The sequence below is a fragment of the Sciurus vulgaris genome, assembly GCF_902686455.1.
Source record: "Sciurus vulgaris genome assembly, chromosome: 5".
NCBI classification, from domain to species: domain Eukaryota; kingdom Metazoa; phylum Chordata; class Mammalia; order Rodentia; family Sciuridae; genus Sciurus; species Sciurus vulgaris.
This window is the reverse complement of record NC_136465.1, coordinates 158,940,181-158,963,062: the sequence shown is the minus strand read 5'-3', so window position 1 is coordinate 158,963,062 and position 22,882 is coordinate 158,940,181. Positions and strand designations below refer to the sequence as shown.

Sequence of the window (22,882 nt, the reverse complement as noted above, 5' to 3'; positions counted from 1 at the left end):
AAAAAAAAAAAAGATTTTTTTTTTTTTTTTTTTTTTTTTGCAGTATGGCATTTACTTGCCCAGTTGCTAGGTAACAAGGCAGATCTCTATAGCTTTATCTGAACACACAGCAGATGATTTTTCAGTGACAATTATTTATATCCAATATATTAAAGTATGCCATATTGACAATGATTAAACAAACTGTGGATGTCCTGACTCTGCATTCATGAGAAAGCATATAGCAATTCACAAAGCTAGTTTTTGTTCTAATCTTTTTAAAAGCGATCATTAATCTTTGTCACTAAGAATGACCAGTTTTCTGGCAAAGCGGCAATAGCTAGGTTGTTTATTTGTTAATCCTTCCAATTAGTTGATAATAATCAAGAGCTTTACCTTAGCTCTCCAACAAACCATAGGACATATCCTATGGAAAGGGATGTTTTATTTGCTGTGATGTCCAGTGTTACAAAGTTTGAATTTTTGAAAATTGATAATTATTCTTTGTATCACTTATCATAACTAATACTGTAATCCTTCAGGAATTAGAGCACTACACCTCTAAGTAGCAGTTGATTTGAAAGATATCCTTGTTTGAAGACATTAACAGAATTTATTGTTTTATTTTTTATCTTTTGGAACAGAACTGAAAAATAACAGCAGCATAGCACCAGTGTTACATAATCAGCAGTGTGTCTTGTTAGAGATCTTTTAACAAATGTTACCATTAAAGAAAAGATCTGTGACTTAAACATTACAACCAGCGAATTTCTATAGTAAGAGAGGGGGGAATCCACTCTTACTATAATCAGAATCCACTGATTCTGAATTTTCTCCATGATATTTGCTTTTGATCAGATGGATTCATTTGCTCCAAGCTGCTTCATATATGCCATGTACTATGTGAAATATATACTTGCTTGAAATTGATTTTGTCTTTGTCATTTATGTTGGTAAATCTAGATCATTATTGGATAGAATTTATATATTGGATTAATAATTATTTGCCACAGTCTTTCTTTGCATAAAAGGTCAAAATGGTGTTTTGTACTGTGATAGGAAAAGGTGTCTATTGAACATCACCCTTTCGTGGTACCATAGCTGCAACTAATCATCAACTGTTGAATAGTTATCTATTGTGGCACAATTTTCTCTATAACATAAGAAATATCACAATATGTAATGTTAGCATGCAGGTTTATCTGAAAAGATTTAGTTTATTGAACAATAGCCTATGAAAAATTGTGGAGAATATTTGTTTGGAAACTGTTTTTTCACAACTGCAGAAAGAATGCATTCCGAAGAATCAGAAAGCAGATAGAGATGAGTTATTACCTGTCTGCTAGGTGAACTCAAGATAACCCTGTCATTACAAGTCAGCATACCAGGAAGCTAGTTTACAAAGAAGATAGTTTAGTATGGAATATTGTACTCTTGTAATACCTACTAATTAAATGCCTACACTCAATAAAATACAACCCTCGCTGCCTGGAAAGCTATAAAAGCCACCTAGAATGATTGATTATTCTGAATTTCTGTAGTCTTGAGTAAGCCACAGGCAAGGCATATATTTTATTGAATATGGACCAAAGGACCGAGCAATTTACAAGACAATTGAAGAGTAATTTATTTGATTCGTCATGCCAAGTGTTCAGTTATTAATGGGACATTTAAATAGTATACATAAAATGTAAATCAATCCTCTGATTTTTTCTCACTTTACATATTATTTGTGGTGACATACAAGTTTGTCTTGTTTTTAATAAATATACTATTATTCAAATCATTTATTATAAATTTTTAAAAATTTTTTTCAGGCAGGGAATCAAAGCAGATGTTTCATTGCCATTTAAAATGTTTTCTCTTTGTAATTTAGGATTTGCTGCAAGATTTCATTAGGCATTTTTCCTCTCATCCCCTTAGAAATTATGGGAGAAAAACCATATTTATACAGAACTTTTAAGGAACCTGTTCACCTTTTGAAGCTGGATACGCTTATACATTCCAGTTAAGGTCAATTTATATCTTTATTTCTGATCGGCATATTACTCAAACCCAGCTCCATGTGACGCTTCTTCCTTTTTATTAGCACTCTTATTTTAGACACTTAATTTAGTTAACATTTTTATCACCATGTGTATCTTTTGCTGTTGTTTTTGCTAAATTATTTTAAATGATTTTTAATGAACATCTTTTTATTTTCTATCTTGATGCCTGAACCGGTCTTGGCCTATAGAAAAACTAGGTAATCCTAAATATGAGCTGTTATTGTCTCACCGTCAGACTTTGCTTGCTTTAAAAAGGGCTCTGTGGCCATAAAAATAAAGCTTCTAGGTTTGATTTTATAGCTGTCAGAAGGTCAGCGTCCCCAGATATGAAGATCACTTTCTGCAGAGCATTGGGAATGGTTCAGTTCTGTATTATTAACATATATTTTATATTTCTATACATTATTTTCTTACACTGTACAAAAAAGAGAAAAGCCAGTGACTCTCAATAGTCAACTCCTTTTTGGTTTATTGAGGCATGGAAATCTTGACTGAGGGTGAGAGTGATATTGAATAATCATTTTAAAAGTAAATGTCACTTGTGATGGAAAAAATTATTCTAATCATGTGTGCATGTGTGTGTATGTGTGTCTGTGTAGGTTAGTGTGAAGATACCAAGAGTATTTGTCCCATATTCAGGGTGCCTGAAAAACCTAAATATAATTATGCATACTATGTGGTATTTTGCTTCAATATTATTTTTATAGCACTTTTTTTTCTCAGAAGACCTGCAGAAACTGTTAAAGAATTTTCAATGAGGGTTTCTTAAATGCCACAAAAACACAGGAGGAATAGAAATTGAAACTGCAGGGGGTTGGGGGTGGGACAAGAACCAAGAGAAACACATAAAGTAAAATGAAGAGCAAACCTAAAGGTTAAATTTTAATAACATATCAACAGAATATCCAGCACTGGTTGCTGCATTTCTGCAGAGGAAAGGAAAGGAGAATGAGGCGGGGTAGTTTATCAGCCTCGAATTGTATCTCAGCTCCACTCTTTATTAACTGTGTTTGCTTTGGGGAAAATTATCATACTGAACCTTTCCGTCAGTAAGATAATGATGGTATCTATCTTTCATGGTTATTCTGAGGACTAAAAATTAGACATATGGGTAAATAGCTCTCTAACACACAGTAGGTTCTCAATAACCCTGCTATTATTTTATGAAGGTTCTTATACTTATTATAGACCTTACTTTATCCTTAGTCCCTAAAGGTCAATACATCCCAAAGTTAGGGCCATGAGCAATACTTCCAAACCTTGTACATCTGAAAAATTGTAGCCAGTACAGAAACTTGATACCTGAAGCAAGCCCAAGTGCTTGAATATGACTCCACAGATTGTCCTCTGCCCAATACCAGTGGGTACCACTGACACAGATAATATGTGCAGTAGGTTGCCCCATGTGTACATTTCCTTCGTTAGAATTTCTGAACTTGAAGAAGTTTAAAACTGAAGCATTAAATGTTTTGTTCTAAAACGACTTGGGTTTTGAAAAACCCCTCATATAAAAGAACAGGGGGTGGCAGGAAGCAAATTGCTCCCAGATTTATTGACTCAGACACCCTCGTGTGAACCGTTATCTCTTAACAGGGCACTCTAGCCAACAATAGAGTTGGTTAAGGAATAAAATTATTGGTCGTCACATCAATTATGTCATCTTTATGCCTCCAACCTATTTAATTAATTTTGTTTCACCAAAATGATTGCATCAAGTCCTTGTTTTAATAAAGCCTCAGGGGTGTCAGGCCTGCAGCTTTCCCCTCTCTTCCTGCTCTCCTGTCCTGTCTTCCCACAGCACTCATCTCTTGTCATCCATGTGGCTTGACCCATACTAGGCACTGAGCTGCAGTGACAGGACCAGAGGCTCCCGCAAGGAGTTCCTCACTGGGGGAGAAGCAGAGAAGTTGACCAGCAATTATTCTGGACTTTTCCATCAGCAAACCCTCTATCGGCTCTTTGAGAGTTTAGGCAGTAGGACTTTTTAAGTGCTCAAAAGTAGGGCAAAATATAGGCATACCCAGATTGAGGTTTTCCCCCCTCTTGTATAAAATTACTTAGTTCTCCTTTTTACTCAAGTTGTACACCCTCATTATTAAAAAAAAAAAAGTAGAAAATGGAAGGAAAAAGTATAATTTGTTATTCCTGTCAGTTAACACTTTAATATGTATCCTTCCAGAAATATTCAATTTTAATTAAACCATCAGAGTATATTGAATGTGCCCGAGCCATTTTGAAGAAATAAAATAAGAGTGGGTGACGAATTGGATGCCTCTGGTAGGCTGTCAGCAGCTTCGAGGCAGGCACCGAGTCTTCCATACCGGTTTTGTGTCCAGTGAGCCCTGATATGTTTATGCTCCATAAATATGGATGGAATAAATGGTGTTAGGGAGTAAGAGATGTATTTGTTATTAAATGGCTAGATTAATTTTTTTTTCACTTAAAATTTTAAGATAAAAAGATTTGTTGCCACATTAGCCACAAATGACCTTTGCTAAACTCCTCTTTAGATAAGGGTCACTGGGACAATTCTTGAAGACTGCTTTCTCATCCGTGTCTTGAATCCTTTCAAATCCAGAGTGCGTCCCCGTCTAAACAAACAAACGAAACCAAAGTCAGCCCCCAAAGCAAAACACAGCAGCGACTAAAACCCTTGATCCGCATGAAAGTCATAACATCTCTTGTCTGTGATTTCAATAATTCATTCGTGCTCGCCATGTATACATCGTTCAAGGAAGAGGAAGAAAGCTCATTGGGACCACTAGTTTTCACTTACTGAACATTCTAGTCTGCTACACTACCTAAGTGATCAGCATCCTCAGCATGATTGAAAATAAGCTGTAACTAATGTTTCCCTATTATCAGGTCAGCCTGATGATGTTGGCAGCAATGTATTTGGAGAGATTTCCAGTTTCATTAGAAGTTTTGGATAATAAGAATCAAGGTGACACCCCAGCTCCTTCTTGGGCAGAATTTCCATCCATATTGCCCCATCTCTGAGACCTCTTTCCATGAACTCTACTCCCAGGAGGGACTCATTAGGCTGTAAAGGCTGACTGCAGTTCAGTGTCCTCATAGGTGCCTACCATTTAACTACAGAAGGTTTTTACGAGTCACTTAGACCCAAACTGCCCCCCTTAGATTGGCTGTGCTGCTGTTCTGGTTAATTACATGTCATCTAATTGCATAATTTAGCTACATATGCATAGTGACCTGAAGCCAAGTACTTTATTGTATAATCACTGTGAATAAACTCACGGTGAAAATAGAATTTAAATACCTGGTGTAAAATGCCACTTTAAAAAGGTTGTTTTTTGATTTTTACACTGTTTTTATGTATTTTTAAAGAAAGCGGTCAAAAAAATACTCTGTGACTTCTAACTATACCCTAAGACCATTAAGTACTATTTTCTGTAGTTGCTCTTGTCTTTGATCTACTCAACTAAAAAGTTTGATATGCCCATAGTTATTGATTCTAAAGGTTTTTCTGCATCCTATTACTCACTTTGGTTCTTTCCAATTATGCTCCCTATTGTCAAACAAAGCCTGGAAATCAACCACGTTAGCCCTTCAGACTTTGGATAAAGCGTCCTCTTCCGTAAATTTAGCAAATTCAACTCAACACATCATTTGAATTCTTACTCTGAGCCCACCATGATGCCAGAATCCCAAGATGTAATGACGTGTAAGTCCCATTTTGTGGGAGAGGAGCAAGAATGTAACGGACACCTGTGCGCCTGGTGGTCCATTGTGTGACCGAGCAGATGACAAAGGACATTGGTGGCACCAGGCAGGCACTCAGCCCTCAGGACAGCTCATGGAAGACTTCTTGGAGCAGGTGACAGTTGAGGCTTATCTACAAGGATGGTCAAGAGCTCATGAAAGCCTGAGGAAATGGTGAAGAAAAAGGATGCTTTAGGTAGAGAAAAGAGCATGTGTGGGGGCATGAGGCCCCCCATGGGTGCCTGTGGAGCTGCTGGGAATGTGTGAGCATGAGGAGGAGAGAGATGGGACTTAGACATCTCCTGTCACCAGACGGCCATTCAAGGAACTTTAAGCAGAGGAGTGGTATGGAGATAGATATACATATGTATGTATTTTATATGTACATATACCTACACACACACACACCAGTGACCAGGGTCACTGGTCTACCCTGCATTCTTATCCTCTGCAGAGTTGTTTGTCCTTAAATACCAGCACCGCCCCCGCTTTAGTTCCTACAGGCCTGGATAAAAACTATAGCATTTTCTATGCTATAGCCAGATGAACTGAAGAAGGCTGAATTTAAGAGCCACAGGCTCTTGTCTTCCGTAGCAGGTGGTCTGCTGTAACAGCAAGGTTTAGGTTGTCATCGCTACATGCTTGCTACCTCCCGGATGCTCCTTTCAGAACCAGTGTGCATTGCAGCACAAGCCCAGCCTTGCCTTGAACGTGGGCACATCCCGGAATGTGGTGGTGGCCTGGGCCTGTTCATTCAGCATGTACCTGAGGGCCTGTGAGTTCCAGGCTGGCAACATAGAAGAATGAAACAGCCAACCCCCGACTGTTTACAGACATGTAAACAATTCCAGTGGAGCACAATAAAGGCCACAGTAGAGAAACTAACAAAGCAGAAGGGAGGAGGTGGGGTCAAGAGTGACTTTTTTCAGGAAGTAGCAGCTGCGCAGAGTCCTGAGGAGGAAACAAGGAAGAGTGGACACCGTGTACAAGCCAAGGTTAAGGGGCAAGAGAGATGCTGAGAATTGGAAGTGCTTCAAGCCAGAGAGTGGAAAAGGAGGAGGGAGTGACAAGATAGGTTAAGAGATCAGAGGGGATCAGACCCTCCAGGACCTGTACCCTGTGCCAAGGCCCGTCTTGAAGGGCACAGGAAACACCAGAGGGGTTTAAACAGGGAGGATTTATGTGGTCAACTTTGCAGAAAGATTATTCTGACAGCAGAGAGAGCAGATTGCAGAGGAACAAGGTGGAGGCAAGAAAACTGCCTCTCTGATACTGGGATTGAGCAGACTGCCAGTAAGAAACAGTGTACCCAAGTTATCATCCAAAAATGGACCTGAACAAGAGGCGAGAAGGCAAAATTGAGAGTTTAGGTGATTCAGTGGGTGTGGAGATGAGGAAGGGTGGGATCTAGGATGAAGGAAGGTGGTCCACAGTCCACAGATGGTACACTGTTCTCATAGGCAGTTACACCTATGATGGATTTGAATGCCACAGTGCAGTCATTTTTATATTCTTGTCCAAAAATCAGACTCCTTTTTAAGCCCTTTGTAGCCTTGTAAATTGTTTTCCTCTCTTTTATAACATTTTTTCCTTCAAAACCTGTGAGAAAGCTTGCATAAATGGTAATATCCTTACTTTATAGCTACAGAAGGATTATGCGCAAAAACACACAGCTTAACGTGGTAGATTAGGGTTAGAGCTTCTCCCTATCTCATGCTTCTAGACTGCACATTCTATTTAAAAGGCACATTATTAGATTATGTAATCTTAGTGAAGCAGAATTCCTGTTTTGGTTTAGATCAAATAATCAATAATGAGTGTCTAGAACTATATGTGAAGTTTTTCTCTGAAATTATCTTTTAAATTTATTGGCTACTCACAGTATTTTGCGTAGTTAGCCTGTATAGATGGCTCACTGTATGCTCCACATAATGTTGATTCATTTAGTCATTTAATCCTTTGAGGTAGACACTATGTTAACCCCTTTTTAGATGAGAAAACTAAGGCATTGAAATGTAGGTCACTGACCCACGTTCACCCAGTCAGTGGGTAATTGAGTCAGGGTTTGAATCCAGGCATCCTGGCTCCAGAGCTTCCTAACCTCATCACCATGATAAGAATGATTACAACTTCATTCCAAATTTGTGACCTTAAGAAGCAGACAAGTCCAGGACATAATCATTATTTTTCAGAATCTCCTCAGGAGCATTTGTTTAAGGGATTTTAACTTTGATCAGAGTTTTCCGAAGGCAGGGGCAGTAGCAGACCTCCTCAGTGGTGCTTGGAGACCTCCTCGACTGCACTGGAGAGGGTTCCTCTACCCAGAAGTCATTGCTGTGGAGCTGGGGCTCACTGAGAACCAGATAAAAAGCAAGACAGCATCTAAGAGGGACTGTGGATGGCTCGTTCCTGCCCCAGGATGGTTCATTTAAACTGAAGAGTTTTGTTGCTGATTTTGAAGGTTAAAATTTATAATGATAAAATCCAAAGATGAGTAGAACTCAGCCTGTTTGAACCTAAAAAATTACTTCGGGGCAAGATACATAATCTGCCTTCATTAGGACATGTTATTAAAATCTCCATATTATATCTGTATTACAGTCCAGGTTTATAGCCAGCTGCTTCTCCCAGGTGTGTCTAAATGTTATTAATTTCTAGTTTCTCCTTTTATGTGTGCATTTTTCAAATATATTTATTTCCCTAAATGTGTATGTTTGCTTTTATTTTCTCCAAATTCAGATATTCTTAATCAAGTGTCTAATCCCTCTGACCAATAGATCTCTGTGCTTCCTGCCTCCCACTCTTGTTCTTCCCATTTTACAGATCATTTAAAGAATGTTCTAGCCACAGCAGACATCAGGCACCCATATGTCACCTCTTAAACACCTTCCTCCCAGTGAGATTGGTTGAAGTGTGTTGTTTCCCATCATTTATTATCTCCTCAGTCCATGCTCAAGCCAAACTGACTTAGTTTTGTAAAGGAAATTATGTGAGACATTCCTCCAAATGCTCTAATAAAATTCAAATCTATCACATCTGCTCCACTCCCTTAAACTAGTAATCTTGTAATTCCATCAGAAAAGCAATCAAATTTGGTGCGCCTTTTTTTTTTCCTTCATAAAACTCAGCTTCTTATTACTTTTGGGTTTATTCCCTCTAGATGTTAACAGATTTTTATTACTCACAATATTGCAAACTTGCCAAATTACGATTTCCAGGGTCACTCTCATTGTTTTGACCACTGAGACTGTCTTCCTTTTGCCTCATTCTGTCGTTCCTAAATATTTGGGTTCCTGTTGATTACATGTCTTATGTTAACCGGTCTCATCATTTGTGAGGGTGGTAGTGTAAGTCAGGAGAGGGCAGTCTCCCTGCCTTGTGTCATGTGAAACCCTCTTCTCACCATTGCCAGTCAGCCTGACCTCGTGGGCACTTTTCTACTAGCCACTCTGCTGTGCCCCAGGGTTCCGTGATTTCTAATGTCCTTCTCCTCAACACAAACCGTTCCTGTCGGTTTACCTGCTGTTGGCTGTCCTTTAGAAGAAAGCGCACATGTACTTCGTCTCTCTTTGCTTACCCCCAGGCCCTCATGATTCTGTTTATTGATGAGTAGTTATTTTTACCTTTAGGACTATGACTATGTTTCTTCAAGTGCACATGGAGTATTCATTGGGTCTTTGGTTCTTGAACTTCACCATGAGGCAGAGTTCTCAAGTTGCATGCTCCAGGGCCCGATTGAGAGCAATCGGCCCTGTGGTTCCTTCCCTCAAGTGAACACGTCTCTAGCCAAAGCCACACCAGGGTACAATCCTTTCAAGTTGTAAAGGTATCTGCTTCTATTTTTTGTACTTTCTCATCCTCAGTGACTTTCTTCTCTGTTAATAAACTCATCACTAGGCACTTTTTTCATTAGATTTTTATCTTTTCTAAGTTTTATATTGCTTAATACATTTCTTCCTCAGCAAACAAATATGACATTACTTAAAACTATGTTGGGGACTTAAATATTTACAGGTTTATTCCAGGGGAAATGGAGATCTTTTTGTTTCATGTATTCATTCAACAAACATTAAATGAGTAGCTCCCAGGTGTTAACACTGGATTATAGGATGAGTCGCTCCTTCGAAAGCGAGATCGTGGAGAAGTGGGCGGTGTCAACAGCTCTAACATGGTGGGGTGCATGCTAAGATGGGTGAGTTTCAAGATACAACAGAGGCACCATCCCAAGGAAATGAAGGCTCTGAAGAAGAAGAAGCCGTAGATTGGGGGAATTGGGGTGAGTTTTCCAGGCAGTCAAGAGGGAAAGGGCATGAGGAATGGATCCTCAACATAAGATACCCTGAGCCCTCCTTCCAGATCTGCCTGTCTTTGTATTCGTGGCAGATTGAGAAGCTAAGCCTGTAGGAAAGAGGCACAGAGGCTGGAGGAGGAAACAAGTGTTAGGTTTGTTAAGTCTTAGTTTGCTTGGACCATAACAAAGTGCCATAGACTCGATGACTTGAGCAACAGAAATTTATTCCCATGGTTCTGGAAGCTGGAAGTCCAAGATCAAGGTGTTGGTAGGGTTGTCTCTTCTTAGGCCTCTCTCCTCAGCTTGCAGAGGGCCGCCTCCTCTTGCATCTCCCCAAGTCAGCATTGCCTGCGAGGCCTGCGCCCTGATCTTCTAAGGGCCTATGCTAATGACCTGACTTACCCTTAGATATTTCTTGAAAGCTGTGTCTCCAAGTACAGTTTCATTTAGAGGTACTGGGAGTTGGGACTTCAACATAACCATTTTAGGGGACACAATTCAGCCCATATTTTATATTCACTCTTCAGTAGTGTTTGAATTAATGGTTTAACTGAGCTTTAATGTCACTCAACTGGAAGTATATATGATGGGCTCTTATGTGTCCAGCAAAGTTCTTCAGTGTTTTATATTTATACTAGATATTATTGTAAACATCCTAGATTTCCCATGTAGCTCTGTTCAGAACTGAAATATTATAGAACTCACTACCTATTAAAGACCAAGCTTTATTCCTGGAGGCCCAGGACATGTGATAAGACATGCACCTCTTCCGTGCTGCAATGAAAGCTACGCCCCATTCATTATCTCTGGTGAAAGGATTAGTCTTTCAGTTGCTTAAATACCAGTAACTTGTTCCTACTCTAGAGATAAGTTCATTTGTCTTAATTTAGATAAATCATTGAACAGAATTTAAATGTAGATAAAAAATATAGTTAAAAAAAAACAACTCCTTAAAGGAATGACTCCGTCTTGGATGTCCTGTATGGGGATATTTTTTTTTCCGTCACTTTTAAATATGAGAGTTTATAGTGTCTTTGTATTCTCAGCCATTTAGTGTGGTTGATGTATCTGACTGGTAAACTTGTGTAATGATCAGAAGATGTCAGCCCTGATTTCATCTGGGCCACTCACTTCTCTGTGATTTGTACAAAGCTTTTAATTTTCTCAAACTTCTATTTCCTCATTGGTTAAATTCAGATGCGTATATCAATCAGTCTTATTTCATATTTTATGCTGGTGTGCTTTTCCACTGTAGAAATTGTTACTGCATTAATATGCAAGATAGTCCTTAGATTTTAAATACCAGAATTTATTTTTAAACAGCAATATGAACCACACTTTATGATGGGAGAGAGAATAGTGTAGATGATAGTATTTATATGAGCAGAAAGTAATAATGTCTTGCCAAGATAGAATTGATTTAGAAAAAAAGAAATTTGAAATTCAAAGGTGTAAGATATAAGAAACCTTGCACATCACTTACGTTACATGTGGAAGAGGTTAAAATGTAGACTATTAAAGTCATTCTTAAGGTAAAATAAAAAAGATCTTTCAGGCAAATTTTAAAAAGAGAAAAAGACCTAGACCCGGTTCAAAGAAGTGGGAGGAAATTTTGATTAGATGAGAAAGGATAAAATGAAATAGTGACACTTCCCTTCCCCCACCCCAAGTCTGAATAATCAAAAGCATGACACAGGCCTGCCCAGAATATGCCTTTTCTTACAGAAACGCCTATGTGGGGCTTTTCTTGTTTTTGTCATGCAAAGGCGTTTTGTAGGCACCATCAGAACCTGGTACAGCACTGAGGGTAGCACAGAGGGGGTCTGTGGTGGCCCTGCCTCCCAGATGCGGTCACAGATGCAGAGGGCGCAGTGGACATCCAGGCTCTGTGCACGTGTCCACGTGTTGTCCAAGCTGCAGTGGGGGACGTGAAATGTGGTCAGGGGACTGCCACCTCTCTCGTGGTTAATTGGGGAAGATCGAGTGGATGGAGTGGATGGCAGGGCTGAGGCTGTTTCCACCTCAGCTCACAGCCAGACTCCAGCTGCCCTACCACTTTTCCCAGGCAGTCCTGGATCCTGCAGCATGTTTTAATAGGAAAGAAAATAAAAAGGTAGCTTCTTCCTACCACAGGAAGGAAGAAAGGGAAGTAAAGTACACGCTCCAGAAAGCTATTGTCTTCTATTTGCTTCTGTCTAGCAAAACAGCCTCCAGGACCACCACCTTTATTGGCCCTATACCCCTGGCATGTTACTGAGGGCAACGGAACAGATCCTTCCCTGCCCTGGAGATGTGCAGCCCACCAGTGGCCTCCTTTGTACACTGATCCTGAAAGCAGAGTAATAATCACAGTGAACATTTTTCAGCCATGTGCTGGGCCTCTCCTAAGAACTTCTCATGTGTTAAATCACCAAATTCTCATTGAATCTTCCTAATAAATATAGGATCTGGGTAAATTACTACTCTCCTGTTGTAGAAAAAGAAGCTGAGACTCAGGCCCCTCTAAATTCCCAGGTGGCCAAGCCAGTGTTGGGGTCCAAAGCATCCCTCTCAGCTACCTTGCCCAAAGTACAGAAGGTATGCAAGACCCTGCCACTGACAAGAGGACACTCAGTTTTCAGGACACTTTAGCCTAATTTCATCATGAGCTTTTCAGATGAAGCAAAAGGTTTTATTATCCCATTTTACCAAAAGGGGGACTCAAAGTGACAGTCAGTGATTGACTAACCAAGTTATTAGGAAAGAGTCATGGACATGGTTTCTTTTAGTTTTAAAACTTAACTTCCCCCACAAGTCAAAACTGTTTATGTACACTTGTGTGTACACACATGCAAATAAATTTTGTGCAGTTTGTGCCTTTGTACAAATCTCAAAATAAGAATATCGCAAGAATTTATCCAAGATGGTTGTCACAAACATCTTGAGTTGGGGTTTTAGCTTTTTCAGTTTTCACCAGAGCTGGGAATTGCTAAAAGACAGCAGCCCCGCCTAGCCGGGTCCCCCAGCTCCATTCAGGACCCACAGTTCCTTTGTGACCTGGAGTTTCAGGCAGAAACTCCTCCCAGTCCTGGATCTTATTTCTCCATTGAGCGCTGAGCATGTGTCAGGGTCTGTGTGAGACCCTGGAGACGTAATTAATGCTGAAGAAAAGCGTGAAAACCTTTTGTCCTCTTTGGGGACACACTGCAAGAGAAGTGAAAGGTTCAAGGGCTGCTCTGTAACAGAACAGGCCGCTCTGGAGCCGCGGAGGTGGGCAACTCGGGGTGTCCCCATCGTGCTGCTGCACCCGTGATCATCCTCTCACCAGTCGACTTCATGCCCTCGAATGCATCTCACATCTTTAAATCCTTGTGTTTTTCTTCTGCAACATATGTATAAAACTCCTTTAAAAGAACTGTGTAAGAGGGGTTGGCGTTGTGACTCAGTGGTAGAGCGCTCGCCTGGCACGTGTGGGGCCCTGGGTTTGACCCTCAGCACCACATCTAAATAAATAAATAAAATAAAGGTCCATCAACAACGAAAAATAAAATTAAAAAAAGAACCGTGTAAGAGAGGAAATGAGAACGGCACACTCGGCAGCTAACAGTGCCAGAAACATACAAGGAACCAAATAAAGATTAGTTCTCTGCCGCAAACTGCCCACCCTGCCCCTTGGCTCAGGCACATAGGCCTTTCCCATTCCAGCAGATTGGATAAATAGTAAGAGACCATAATAAAACAAGACCCGGTCTGTGAACACGAATCAGATAGGCCTAGGTCTCGGGGGCAGGTGTTAGCCATGTCACCTCATGTCATTTGTAGATCTTTTGGTGATTTCAGCTCCATCCAGATTCCTCCCTTCCTTTTCAGAGATAATCAACCTATTCAGGGGAGTTTGTTTTTCAGGTAGTTGACACTCTTTTAAGGGGACTCTTGGTCAGGTATTTGAGATCATTTGGGAACACCTTGTCTACACAGCTAGACTGACACCCGCATGCTCTGTGCTCCGTAGAGTCATGATCGCGGTTCTGTTTTGAGGTTTCTTTCCTAACGTGTGCATCCTGCAAAAGATTTTGAAACCATGTCTCTGCATTGTGCACCATCCATGGACTCTTCCACCTCCAGACAGCTGGATTCCGAGTCTGCAACATGAGGCAAGCCACTCCTGGGACGTTCCCAGCAGCCCACACCTAACACCAGTGTTCCCATTTCTGTGCAGCCCACACTTGGCACCTCTCCTTCAGCCCCTCGGCTGGGTGCACTCTGCCTTCAAGTGTGTCTGGCTCAAGGCCTTTTCCCTCCAGGCTCTGAGCACCTAGAGCTGCTGAAACATGCTTATTAATAAATCAATGTACAGTGCAGTTTTATCAGAGCTTTGATCGGAGGCTGAAGGAGAAGGCTATGAGAAGCAGTTCTAAGGGGAGTGAGTGCTAATGAATAAAGTACCTAAGTGGGATCCGGGGGCAGCGTGAAACATGCGGGACACAGAGGATGCTTTACCTCCCATAAATGGCAGAAGCATTAAGAAGTAATATCCAGAGCTGGGAGTGTAGCTCAGTGCTAGAGCGCTTGCCTAGCATGTGCAAGGCCCTGGGTTTAGTCCCTGGTACTGCATACCAAAGAAGTAATGTCCAGAAAGAAAATTGATTTGTATTCTAAAAGACCTAATTTTCTTTAAGAAGTATATGATAGAAATGAAGATGACAGCTGCCTTTTTCCTACTGTTATCCGCTGATTGCATTTGGTCATATTTCATTTTGATTCAGCTCCTTCTTGTCGGTATAATATCACCATTACATTTTTATGCCATTTTAGATTTTCTTTTGTTGTCACGTGTAGGAAATGGATTACATTCTTCTTGTCTGTGAAACCGAAGAGATTGTTTTGTTTGGAGATGGTCTCACACTGTGTGCACCAAAGAGTATAAAAGAGATCAGGTACCAGAGGAGTCTGTCCTCGAGATGAGGGTTTATTGTAACCGCTCTAAAAAGGGATTAGGGTAATGCAGTTGACCTGAAAGCTCGTTCTAACCCATAGTGACAGGAGCCAGCACAGATCATTACTCTGCTCGTCTGGATGGCTGTCTCACAGTTACAGATTCTGCTTCTGTAAGAAATTCTTTTTCAAGGAGCTTACATGTTTTTTGTTTTATTTTTTCTTCCCTCGCTCTCTCTCTCTCTCTCTCTCCCTCCTTCTCTTCTCTCTTCCCCCTCCCTCACTCACCTCTGTAATACTCAACTTCCCCCATGGGGATTTTTGGTGTATTCATACATTCAACCAATATTTACATAGTATCTCTTATGTATCAAATGAGGTGCTAGATGCTGGGAGGTTTTAAAAAGCATGGTTCCCATCTTTGCTCAGAGACCTAGTGGGGAATCCAGGTGACACAGAGATGCTCTGAAAGAGAGCTGTGGAGATAGCCATAGCTCTGGTGGAAGCAGAGTGAGTCAGGAGCAGGAGGCTAAGCCAGAAAGAAGGTCAGGGGGAAATTTGAGTAGGAAGTGATGTTATACCCAGAAGGGAGATGTGATTTAGTGTGAGGAAGGTCGCAATAAGTGACTGAGGAGAGTCGAACGTAGTGTTTCACAAAGAGGAAGCAGCACCCACCAAGCAGGGGGACCTGAGAGAGGAGAGCTCGGTGTGTTCGGACAGTCTCGTGTAGGGCCCCTTGGCCACGCGCCAAGGATGGGAGAGAGGTCCTTGGAGCTGCTGGAGCCAGGTAGGAGAGGGCCACGCCCTGCTCGCGGGTACCCTCCAGCAACGCGTAGGCAGTGGGGAGCCTTGGAAGAATGTGACCAGGAGACATCTATCGCTTTGAAAGCTTATTCTGGCTGAGTGTAGGAAACAGATGGGGGAAGGTCAAGACAAGACAAAAGAAAACCACATAGAAAATCACCTTTTTGTCGTGGATAAGAAAAGACAGAAATGTGGTCTGAGGTGGTAGTGGTGACTTGGATAGCTTGGGATTCACTGAAGGGCTGGAACTGGAGGACATCTAATGCTGCTACAGCCACACTGGCCTCTTTGCTGTTCTGTGAACACATCAGGGACATCCCCGCCCTAGGACCTGCTGTGGCCTGAATATTTGTGCCCCCCCCCCCACAAATTCACTGCAAATTCCAAAGTGCTCGTGTTAGGAAGTGGGGCCTTTGAGAGGCAAGTAGTACTTTAAAACAAATAAACAACCCAGAGATTCCCTCACCCTTTCCACCATGGCCTGAGAGGACCACTGTAGGGGGAATAGGCCTCCACAGACACGGAATCTGCTGGCATCCTGACCTTGGATTTCCAGCCTCCAGCACTGTGAGAAGGAAGTGTCATTTATAAGCCACCAGGCTATGGTATTCCGTGACAGCAGCCAGAGTGGAGATGGCAGGACCATTACACCTATTGTTCCCTCCAACTCTGATGCTTTGCACCTGATTCCTGCCTCCCCTCTCATGTTCTGATTTTCACTGTTTCACTTATTCATCTACTGATAGTCTCTGAAAGTTTGATTACTTTATGTTCGTGTCTTTCTCCCTTCTAGAATACAAGCCTCACCAGGGCAGGAGTGTTTTTGTCCTGACTGAGGACGTTGGTGAGGTGTTCTGAGTGTCTGAGGGCCCAGCTACAGTTACCCCTTGTGAATATGTAGTGGCTGGTGGCAGAAAACAACGTCAGGCAGGAGGATGCATGATTCCACAGAAGCTGAGGACTTGCAAGGCCAGCAGAGGAAAGTCAGTAGGAAGCTGAGGAGGTAAACAGCACCCTGCAGCTCTTCCTGGCCTGTGCAGGAATGGGGATAAACAGCAGGGAGTGAGATAAACAGCAGGGAGATACAGGAGAGGCACAGGGGTGAAGGTCTGGGAGAGGTCAAGGAGCAGAAGTGGCAAAGACCTAGATGAGTGTTGTAGGGATGGAAGGAAGTGGCTGGTCACTGTTCAGTCCTCAGTCACCCAATTTTTACTGGACACTGTTGTAGGGAGGGTTCTCCAGAGAAATGAATCCAATAGGTTATGCATATATACCCTGAAAGATTTGTTTTAAGGAACTGGCCCACATGCTGATGGAGGCTGGCAGGACCTAAATCTGACTTTAGTCTCAAAGGCTTCTGCTGGTCCTCTCCAGGAAAGTCAGCCTTTTATTCTGTTCTGGTCTTCAACTGATTGGATGAGGCCCATCCACATTAGGAAGGGTGATCCACTTTATGCAAAATCTACTAATTTAAATGTTCAACTCATTCAGAAACACCCTCACAGAAGCATCGTTAATATTTGATCATATTCCTGGGCACCACAGCCTAGCCAAGTTGACACACAAAATTAACTGTCACAAACACCTGTAGAGGACTAGGTCTAACTAAGGGCGCAATAAGGGTAAGATAATCCCTTATTTTGAGGAATGCAGAGTTTATGGGAGCATGTGAGCTCTGTGGACATTGACGTAAATAACAGCAATGGCATGACAACGACTTGCTTTGAGGTCACCTCCAAAATTGTAAACTCATTTTTATGTTGAGGATAAACCTGATATCATGTATGCATGCATGATTGGTGAGTAAAACAAAACATTACCAAAATGTTAAACCCTGTTGTATCATCTACATTGCAATTACCTTTCTACCGAGATGACCTTGGGAAAAGAATTCACTAGTATTTGTGGACTTTTCCACCACCTTGAGTTATCTGGTTACATCTTTAGCATTTTATTTCTCACTGGCTAATGTACAAGGTTTTGTTTTGTTTTGTTTTTCTGTTCTAACTAGTTGTACTGAAATGAGAAAATAACATGTTTTGTTTAATATCTTATCAACCAACATGAAAAGTAACAGATTTTATTTTTACATATAACAATCCTCTCCTCCCTGAACCTGCAACACTGAACCTGTACAACCAACATACTTCCTCAATGCCTCCTTTAGAAAAAAGGAGATTAAAAGATAATTTTCACACACCCCATAAAGGAATTAAAAATGTGTTGTCATAATCAGGCTGATCAGGGTCTCCACCTAACCAGGCATAGAGCACGGAAGCCTCACGTGGGCCATACTGTAGGTCCTGTGGGTTTTGCAGCTGACAAGGAACATTAGATGTTCCAGCTAATTTGCATAGCTAGTGTCCTCTGTTCATTGCCTGTGGAGAGCCCGTTAGCAGCAGAGGTCACAGGAGCCCAGGTCCAGCAGAGCTGCAGAAAAACCCTGCTGTTTTGTTCTTCTCAGGTGATAGAGGCCAGAACCTCTTTATTAATTAGTCATTATGGTTAATAAACCTTTACCAATAGGTTGAAAGAGGGAACTCCACATACTGAGTGTAAAAACTATTATTGTGCAGGGTAAGACTGGAATTGCTGGTGTCCCTGAAAGTACCTGGAAGAGCATGTCTTTGTGATGCAGGTATCTCCCAGTCACAGACAAGCCCAGGACCTGAGAGGTGGTGAGAGCCCCCCGTGATGTGAATGGGTTTCAGACAGAGCATATGAGGTATATGCCTTGGGTGTCATGTCCAGTGACCTGCAGGGACTATATTGGACTATTATTGCAGCTGTCTATAGTAGAGATTTATTATTTTCTTTTTTCCTGTAAAAAATGTGTTTTTTTTGTAATCATACATGTACATAGGGTAATGATGTTTGTCTCATTCCATTGTCTTTCCTTCCCCCCTGCCACCCATTCCCTCTACACAATCCAACATTCCTTCATTCTTCCCTTACTCCCACCCCCATTATGAATCATCATCCACTTATCAGAGAATACATTCAGCCTTTGGTTTGGGGGGATTGGCTTATCTCTCTTAGCATGATATTCTCCAACTCCATCCCTTTACCTGAAAATGCCATGATTTATTCTTCTTTATAAAGAGATTTATTATTTTACACTAAAAAAATTACTTGGGAACCTATCCCTATAGAAATGCTCACACTTTGTACACCACATCTCAGAACACTAAAGGTGTCCTGAATGTGTATAAAAGTATATAATATATAAAGCAAGTTTGTCCTGAACAGTTTTGGGGGTGCACAAAGAGGATCTGCAGTATTGATTCCTGCTTGAGAGTAAAACCTTATTAATATGCTTGGCTTTTTTTTTTTTCTCACAATAACAAGTTTTCAGAATGCCACACTGGTTCATATTAACATTTCCCCAACATCTAAAAGTTAGTCATTGCTAAGTTACATTATTTGAGCAAAAGATTTTGTGTAAAAAAAGGTCTATTCAGATTAAATGATGAAATTCTATATTCTCAGTATGTTGTAAAGCTAAGTTCCCGCTTCTCATATAAATAGCAATTATATAAAATTATTTTTCAATTTATAATAATAATAATAATAGTTGCTAACTATATTGAGTACTTACTATGTTCCATCAAAATGTAAGTACTTTGCATTTATCAGCCCTTTTCATTCCCACCCAAGCAATCCTTTGAGAAAAAATTTGTTATTCTCATTTTACAGACGAGAAAACTGAAATGCCAAGAAGTCTAAGTGATTCTCCCACAATGCACTGCTGGGAAGTGCAGGATGGATTCTTATCTCAGGCCAGCTAACCTCAGGGCCTGTACTCTTATACTATGTCAAGGTCAAGTCATTAGCTTTACTTTAAGAAAAGGAAACTTTAATGTCAGCATAACCAGCCCAAAATCTTATTACACTGAAGCATGGCTAAAACAATTCAGATAAAGAGAGAACTGACCTAATTGACCTTACCTTTAGAAATTGATAGAGCAAATTCGTCTCTCAAAAACTATTACTGAATGTAAAAAGAAAGAAAGTGGGATTTGAAATATGAAGAGCATTTTAAACTTGTGAAAACAGGAAGGTCAAGATTTTTTTTTTTAAATCATCTCTCATAAGCGGAAACTAACCCCAAAAGAAATGGCAGCATTACTTTGTCATTCTTTTTCAAAGGATGAATCTCAAAAACTGTGATTTGCAGTAGAAAAAATAATTTATCAGAACTTAGAAGTCCCAGGATTTAGTCCTGACTTTCCTGTTCACTCAGGTTGACCTTGAGCACATCACTCTCTGAGTCTCAGTTTCCAAAAACTTAAAACCTTTTTTCTTCACTAGATGAAGTGAATTCTAAATCACTAGAGTTCTTGCCAACTCTAATAATATATAAATATCTTCAGAGCAGAAACACATGTAGAACTTTCACATGCTATCTTAGAATCTTAGAATCAAAACTAATTAAGCTCTTTTCTAAGATAATTATTGTGAGGCTTTTTTTCCCCTCTTGATGAGACCAACAGCTGGGCAAACATCATTTTTCTTCAGACACTGGTAGTTGATCACATTAACTCCATCATCACAGTTGATCTTTGGGCATTTGCTGAGGCAACTGAAGTGCATTTATTCCTAAGAAGATACCGTGGGATCTCATCCTCGTAGTATGAAGCCACCTGGAAACATTAGAAGAAGGACAAGGACAACCTGCCAAATCAACACCACCCTTGCTTTCTCCTCTTCCTCCTCCCCGACTTCCTTCTGCTCCTCCTATTTTTCAGGGACACTAAATTGATTTTCTCATTATTCAGAAACTTGATATGAGAAGTGCTAAGATCAAGATATGAAGGCTGATTCATCTATTAACAAGACCCTCACTGAGAGCTGGAGATCATGAAAGAGAAGCATAAACCCTGGAGGAGAGCTGTTTTACTTAATCTTACTTTAAGACAATCTCCAATGGAAATGTGGGGTCCTTCCCACCTTCCTAATTCTGGAAGGGAGAGGAGGTGCAGAAGAGATGAATAGATGAACCTTGAAATGAGTCTTTCAGATTGCCACAGATCTGTCAATAATCTTTTTATGATTGACTTACAACCACCAATAGATTTGTGCCAATGAGAGAGGAATGAGAGTACTTTTCTCTTAAGGGTCTGAGGAAGCCTGTTTCAGTTGGCCTTTGACAATGCAGCTCTCTTCCCCCTTTGAGGGGTGGACAGCCTCCTGGCCCCACAGTGTCCTTCTAGTTCCCTCACTTCTGGTCTTGTGCACATTTTAGATGAGGGCCAGAGTGTGCTTCTCTAGTAAGGTTTAATGAGGACATTAGTATGCATTCACTAAGCACCGGGCACATTTGTATCTCTGAGGAGCAGAGATAAACAACAAAGGGTCAAACTTACTGAAACAAAAGTATCGCATCTTTTCTTAAAATTTCCAGGCCCTGAGCATCTTCCACTTGGCCTTTACGTGAAGAGCTGACAGAGGACAGCTCAGCATGTGATGAGAAATTCAGGGTACCTTTCAAATTCCTTTGTTCATGGAAAATATTTCAGCGTCTGTGTTCAGCATCCAGGTGTGAAAATGATGTATATTAGGATATTCGGGACTGAAAACACACAGGTTTTTAAAACTTTTAAGATTGCAGAACTGCATACATTAACAGAACAGGTTTTAAAAATCATCTTAGGTTGAGAGAAAATGTGAATAGCCTACGTGAAGCATATGGTAAGAACTGTTCATTCCACTTGTGTTTGTTTCTGGGCGCTGTACTTATTGCAGCTTATAAAATCAATTCAGTTTAGCTTCTGTTTCTCCGTGCAATAAAGTATTTTCTGTGTAATAAAGGAAATATGGGCCCAAAATATGGATGTGAAAACGTTCTTGTCACAAATCAAAATGTCAGTATGTTGACCCAAATATGAACAACTCCAAAAAGCCTCCCTCCCCACAAAAGCCAAAATTGGGGGGGACTTTGTCTATTTTGCTTACAATGACTCTAAGAAAAAATAGACTATATAAATTTCAGTTGTTTAAAAGACCACACACGCCTGTAGTTTTACATCTCCTGGGTTGTATTGATTTAAATGCTTCATACATTATCAATTTGAAAGTACATTGCATAAAAGATCATTTATTTTCCCTATTGTTACCACTGAAAACTTCGAGTCAACAACCAAATTATACTTTTCCAATAAAACTCTTCATCTAACAAGTCCTTTTCTGTTTGTTGTCATTCGTAGCTTTGCTTCTGATTCATTATTCATCACAGCTCATGTGTTCAATCACCGTAAACTGTTCATAATGACTTATTTGTAGCTCTTAGGTTTCCTTTAATCTCCCCACAATAAATTACAGTAGAATTCAACTCATTTGTTGGCATTATTAAATTGTTGATTAATGCCCAGGTTTAAAATTGTTAGTCTTTTCTTATTTTTGTAAAGAACCAAAAAATCAAGATTTGCTGCTCTTGCCAAAAACCAGTCAGAATTTTCAAAATATTTCTCTTTGAAGTCTTGGGCTCTGATACCACCACATATGTGAAAGTTCTGCTGAAGTCATTTTTGGTAACTTTAGCTCCTGTTATTGTCTATTCTTAGCTGTGGGTCAGAAGTCCTAGCATTAGACCCAAAAGCTCTTCTGGAACCCAGCCCTTGTTTTACTTGTCTTGTGGGGAAAGTATCCCAACAAACTAGACATAGTATTCTTCAGCAAACAGAAACTCCATGAAAATAAGCATTTACTCACTTGCCTGAGATCCCAGAATGACAGTGACCCTAAGGGAAGCCAACAATCTTAATCTGAATGGATAATGCATGATCTTCTCTCATCTCACAGAAAACAGATGGCTCACAAGATTTGTGCCCTCAAGGAAAATGGGAGAAATGCTAAGGTTGTGTTTAGTTGGATCTTCCAAAGAATCTAAGTCAGACATCTCAGTTTCCAGCAGTGCAAGAAAAAAATGTCCCATCCACACTCCATGGCTCCTGGTGGCATGGAGTGTGCTTCCTTAAACACAGTGTGACCCCAGCCTATTCCTCCAGCCTTATCTTCCATACAGCCGCCAGCCTTTCCTCTGAACCATGGTGGACATTTCAGCCTCTCTCTTCTACTCCGAACCATGATTTTTTTATTGATTCAAGAGCCTTCTTTTCCAGGA

The 22,882-nt window shown here is 40.6% G+C and overlaps 1 protein-coding gene across 15 annotated transcripts in view; it reads left to right on the top strand.

Annotated features, from left to right (window-relative positions):
- ANKS1B (ankyrin repeat and sterile alpha motif domain containing 1B) overlaps positions 1 to 22,882 on the top strand; it is a 1,201,009-nt gene that overhangs the window by 1,081,175 nt on the left and 96,952 nt on the right. The window lies entirely within an intron of this gene.